This window comes from Hypanus sabinus, chromosome 31 (assembly GCF_030144855.1).
Source record: "Hypanus sabinus isolate sHypSab1 chromosome 31, sHypSab1.hap1, whole genome shotgun sequence".
Classification (NCBI taxonomy): domain Eukaryota; kingdom Metazoa; phylum Chordata; class Chondrichthyes; order Myliobatiformes; family Dasyatidae; genus Hypanus; species Hypanus sabinus.
The window spans coordinates 11,922,172-11,927,936 of record NC_082736.1 but is presented as its reverse complement, the minus strand read 5'-3'; the positions used below and the strand labels follow the sequence as shown (position 1 = coordinate 11,927,936).

The window sequence follows — 5,765 nt, the reverse complement described above, 5'->3', positions numbered from 1 at the left end:
AACGTGGTGAGACCATGAGGGTGTTTATAGCTGACATCAAAAGCCACGGTTTAGTTTGGACGGAGTGATGGACTCAGTCGTTCAGTGTAACAAGGAGCGGTGCGGGATACAGACTCTCCCAGGGAGATTCGAAGAAACAGTTTCAACGCAACGTTTCTTTCTTCTTGGAAGACTCTACCATTCTGCACTTAGAGTAACAAGGGATATTCCACCTTCCCAGTGTGAACTGATCACTTCAATGCCAATTATTTGTTCAATTTTATTTGCCTTTTGTGGACAATATTCCTCTTGAAGAAGGGCTGTAAAATCAGTGTCTCCCCGTCGGGGAATTGAACCCCGGTCTCCAGCGTGACAGGCGGGGATACTAACCACTATACTAACGAGGAACCGCTGTTGGTTCAACATGATAAGAACATTAAAGAGCACAAGAGAGTGAACAGAATTACTTTGATGTTTGTTCACTGCAATACCTCAGTCAGTTTCTGCGTGTCCTTCCCACAGAAGTGTCTCAGTTTCCTCCAGCTTTACAGTCACCGATTGTTTTCAAGGTTTAGCGAAAGGAACTCTGATTCGAACCTAACCACGTGTTGTTCAATAGATCATTTATATATTTTGGTTTTATAATGCGACATGCAAGAAGCGATGTGGAACTCTTCGAATTTTGAAAGGATCATTCTCACTTCAGTCCAATTCCGCAAACATGACTGGTTTCAATAAGTCTTGATATGGAAACACAATGATCAGGGATGGAAAGGAAAGGAAACGAAAGGACAAGAAGAATTTTTTTTTTCACGTTTCTGTGAAGCAGTGACTAATTTTCATTCTCGAGTAACACGAGGAAATATGCAGATACTGGAAATTCAAACAACACCCACAAAGTGCTGGACGAACACAGCAGGCCAGGCAGCATCTATAAGGAGAAGCACTGTCGACATTAGCTTTGGCTTCCTTGTCAGCCATAGTTGTACTGTTTTGCCATTTGAGTATTTATTTGTTTCTGGAATACATTTATCCTGCACCTCCCTCATTTTTCGCAGAAACTCTCACCATTGCTGCTCTGCTTCTATCTCTGCCAACATCTCCTTCTAATTTACTTTAGCCAACTGTTACTACCTTTACTCCACTGAAACACTGCTCTGTCGGACAGTAATCTCTACCTATCCAATTTCAAGTTGAACTCAATGATACTGTGATCACTGCCTTCTAAGGGTTCTTTTATCTTAAGTTCCCTAATTGCCTCCTGTTCAGTAAATAACACACAATCCAGTATAGCTGATTCTCTCGTAGGCTCAACGACAAACTGCTCCAAAAAGTCATCACTTAGGCATTCACCAAACTCACTCTCTTAAGTCTATTTCCAACCTGATTTTCCCAATCGATCTGCATGTTGAAATCTTCCATGAAATCTCCAGTAACATTGCCCTTTTGAAATGCCTTTTCTATTTCCTGTTGTAATCTGTGGTTCACATCCAAAGAACTGTTGTTAGCCTGTTTATAACTGCATCAACGTCCTTTTACACTAGCAGTTTGTTTTAACTCTACTCACAATGATTCAACATCTTCCGATTATATGACACATCTTTCTATCGATTTGATGCCATTCTTTATCAGCAGAGCCATGCCATCCCCATTGCCTGTCCCTCTGATATGCCTAACTTGGGCATTTAGCTCCCAACTATAAATATTCTTCTGCCGTGATTCCATGATGATCACATTATACATGACATTCCGTAATATGGCAATAAGATTATCCACCTTATTTTTTAAACTCTGTACATTGAGGTACACCACTACAAGTATTGGATTTGCTACCTTTATTGATTCTGCATCCCTCTGCTGGCTGCAGTTATGTCCTATCATCTGGTCGCACTTCCTGACAGCGTGACTACATGCTGTCTTTTCTTTCCTTACCATCTGTCTGATCCTGAGTCCTTTCACGCCACATCTCACGCCCCTCAAAATTAGTTTATACCCTGTCCAACAGCTCTAACAAATCAACAGTATGCCCACAAGAAAATAAATCCCGGGCTTGCGGATGATGAGAGAAATGCATTTTTATAATACATTTACTTTCAGCTTTGAATTTTGTTGTAGACAGACGGGTGTTGTACTGGGCTGTGTCCTCACTGCGCGGTGCTGTACTCTGGCAGTTCAGTGTGCTTGGAATATGGTATCAGTGTATTTACAGGAGTGTGTACTTATTACACAATTTATGTTGTCCAACCAGGAGCTTCAAAGATTCACTGGAGTTGAGATTTTTTTTTCAGACTGTTATTGGTCACAGGATCATTCTGGGATGATCTGGACTATTTGACCCATCAAGTTTATACCAACTCTTGCTACAACATTTCCACAGTCCCACTCGCCACTCTGCCTTCACAGCACTGCAGGTTATTTCCACTGAAATAGCACCATCCTTTAATCTACTTTGATTAACCAAAATCTCTTTGCACCTCTGTTTTTTGAATTTTTTAACCTGCTTGGAAAGCTGTTTCATCATGACTGCGTATATGCATGACCATTTAGTTCCCTGCGCTATATGCCATCTTCTAATTCTTTGCCCATTCTCCAAATTTGTCTGTCGAACTGCAGATTCCCTGCTTCCTCAACACTACCTGTAATCTACAAATCAGCAAACTTCACCACAAAGCCATTTATTCCGTCACCCAAATCATTGTCCTACAGGTAAAAAGAAGTGATCCAGCAGTCACCAGAGTCAGTCACACCTGCGTTCATCAATCTGACCTGTCAAGCCACTCACACTGCAGCAAATGCAGTTTAAACCAATTATCTTTCCTCTCCTTTTTTGCGTGCTCCTGTCTATCCTTTTGATTAAATTTTCTGTCATTGGCAAAGTGTAAGCTCCTGCTCAGGGTCACACTGACCGCCACTCCCATTTACACGTTTCTGAGAATGACTCGCAAATCTACAGGATATTGGGCTCCCTGCAGTTCAGGAGCAATTCATCTCTCACTTCCAAGTGTCCCTACCACAGAAGAAATTGCAGTGATCCACGAACGTCCATCTTTCTCCCATGTCTCAGCCACTCAGTCAAATATTCATCTGAATCATCATTCTATTTCTACCCTCAAATGTATTTGTTACAGGGTGTAACAGGGAGATTACTATATTTGAAGATGGGCTTTTAAAGATTTTTTCCTAATTATCTTTATTTACAGTGTACAAACTCAACCCCCCGTTTTATTTTACCAAGTTATGTGTATCACGAGCACTTGAGAATTTTTTGCGGAAGCTCTGACTCGGTCCTGAACCTGGTATTCACGGGACAACACACCGTCCAGGGATCTCTTTTACAGTCACAGAACCTTGAGACTTCTGTCAAATACTGTCCAGATCGATCCCATCCTCCCCTACTGGGCATCAGAAACACTGTCACTGTCAGGAGCTTGGCTGCTCCTAATGAGCCCTGAGAGGTCATTCCCCCATCGGAATTCAAAACGTGTATGTGTTGTGAAGTGAACATACACTGGCGACCCTGCGCTGTGCGACACTTCCTCCTGTCTCTCCTGGATGTCACACAATTTATCAGAATCATTCACCATAGGTGTGACAAACCCACTAAAGGATCTGGTCTCACTGCTCTAGATGAGCCGAGCTAAAGCTGGTGCATATCCCTCATGTGAATGTACATGGGACACTGAGCGACTTCCTAATCTACCACATCCTGAGGCAGAGTATGTCACTGGCATTACTGTCATTCTTGCACTTCCAACAGGGAAAGAGATTCTGAAAAACAAAGAACACTAAAATTTCATGTACTAGAGTACACCACCTCATATGACATTCCTATCCCCACATTTCCAGCTCGTCTGTGTTCTGCGAGTAACTTTGCAATCTTCTTCACTATCGACAACTGCACCAAATGCTAGTGTCGCCTATGTAGTTTCCTGGTTTATCAGTGTACCCTTGTTGATCTGTGAATAATATTGGCTCATCTGCCGTTCTCTGCAGCATCGTGAGTAATTAAAATTAGACGACAAAGATCCCTGTGAACGCCCAAGCAATCTGCAATCTTGCCCCATTCACTCTATAACTTGGAATTAAGTCTACCCAGTCTTGGTGAGTTGTCCAACTTCGTGTTCTCTCAGAGTTCCAATTTTCCCAGCAACTTGTTAGTAATGTGCCTGGAATATCAGCGTATCCTTCCTGGTGGTTATTTCGGCCATCACTTTCAGTTTGGTAAATACTGACGTGAAATATTCATTTGGTTATGTGGTCACTTATTCCGGCTCCAGACATGCTTTCACTCCTTCAGGAGTGTGTTGACTTCATTCCTGCTTTCGCCGTCGTTCCACTTTTGTTTTTAATGTCTGTACAAGGTATTTTCTCCAATATTGCTCATCTAAATCATTCCCTCTCCCCTACCATCATTCAGCACTGCAGATTATCTGGTTAATTTGCATATTCCTGCATATTCATCAATAACATTGTCTAATTTCCACTTTCTAAACTTTCCTTATCGTTCTATTTTCTTTTTGACTCCATTTGCAAAATCTCAGATAATGCAATACTCTTCGATCTGGATTCTTTTCGTTCTCCCTCAAATAAACCATTTGAATTTTGAACCACTCAGAGTTAAATAACTTTCACCGGTCAGGTGAGAGTTGGAGCTACTCCCTGTCTCTGCTGTCCCCAGGTTCTGTCTGATATATTTCTCATTAGCTTGCTCCAGACAGCAAATGCTGGAGGAAGTCAGCATCTATGGAAAATAGTAACCTGTCGACATTTTTGGCTGAGGGCCTTTAACAAGACTGGAAAAGAATAGATGCGAGGCCAGGATAAGAAGATGGTGGTATGTGAGCATTAAGCACATGGTGGTAAGTGATCATTAACTTGCTGTTAGTTAAGTAAATTACATCAAGATTGTCTCCTTCTTTGAACATGACTGTTATCAAAATAGTCTCTCACTGAAATTCATGACTTGCAAGGGTCATGCCGCTTCGCAAGGTCTCTTAATAGTCTCTGAAGCATCTGCCTTTACCACGATCGCTAGCTGTACATTCTACACATTTTCTGTGTTTAAAAGTTATGCTCAGACATCCCAACACCCCTACACATTTCTCCAATCTCCTTAGAATTATGCATCCTTGTTTTAGCGACTTCCACTTTGGGAAACATTCCCTGGTTGTCCCCTCATTTGATGCCCCCTATCATTTTGTATACCTTGATCAAGTCACCTCTCATCCTGCTTCCTGCCAAAGGGAAAAGCCCTATGTTACGCCACCTATCGTCACATTATATTTTCTGTGAGGTTCAATGTTCAAAATCAATTTACTGTCAAAGTACAAAGATTATTTTGATGGGGACATGCACAGTAAATACAAAGAAACACAAGGAAATCAATGAAAAACGGCACACATCAAACCCTGTCAAAACATCGAAGTAGAAAAGACAACGAAGAGAATAAATTCTGTAAGTAAACAAAAAAGAAAGTAAAGTGATAATAAATACGCAGTAACTACCAAGGACGTAAACTGTGGATGCTTGTTGCGTTCAGTGACATTATCCCCTCTGCTTCCAAAGCCTAATCGTTGAGGGGTAGTAGCTATTCCTGAACCCGGTTCTGTGCGACATGAAACTACAGTAACCTCTTCCTGTTGGCAGCATGAAGAAGCGAGCATCGTCTGGGTGATGGAATCCTGGATCATGGATGCTGATTTCCCATATCAGGTCCCCCTGTAGATGTTTTCAGTAGCGAGGACGGCTTTACCTGTGAATGGTCTGGCTGCATCGACAATTTTTCA

The 5,765-nt window shown here is 41.8% G+C and overlaps 1 non-coding gene across 1 annotated transcript; it reads right to left on the bottom strand.

Moving 5' to 3' along the window:
* Positions 1 to 314: 314 nt before the first annotated feature.
* Positions 315 to 386, bottom strand: trnad-guc (transfer RNA aspartic acid (anticodon GUC)). Its single transcript has one exon. It is a non-coding gene; the product is annotated as a tRNA-Asp (tRNA).
* Between the last annotated feature and the right edge of the window lie 5,379 nt (positions 387 to 5,765).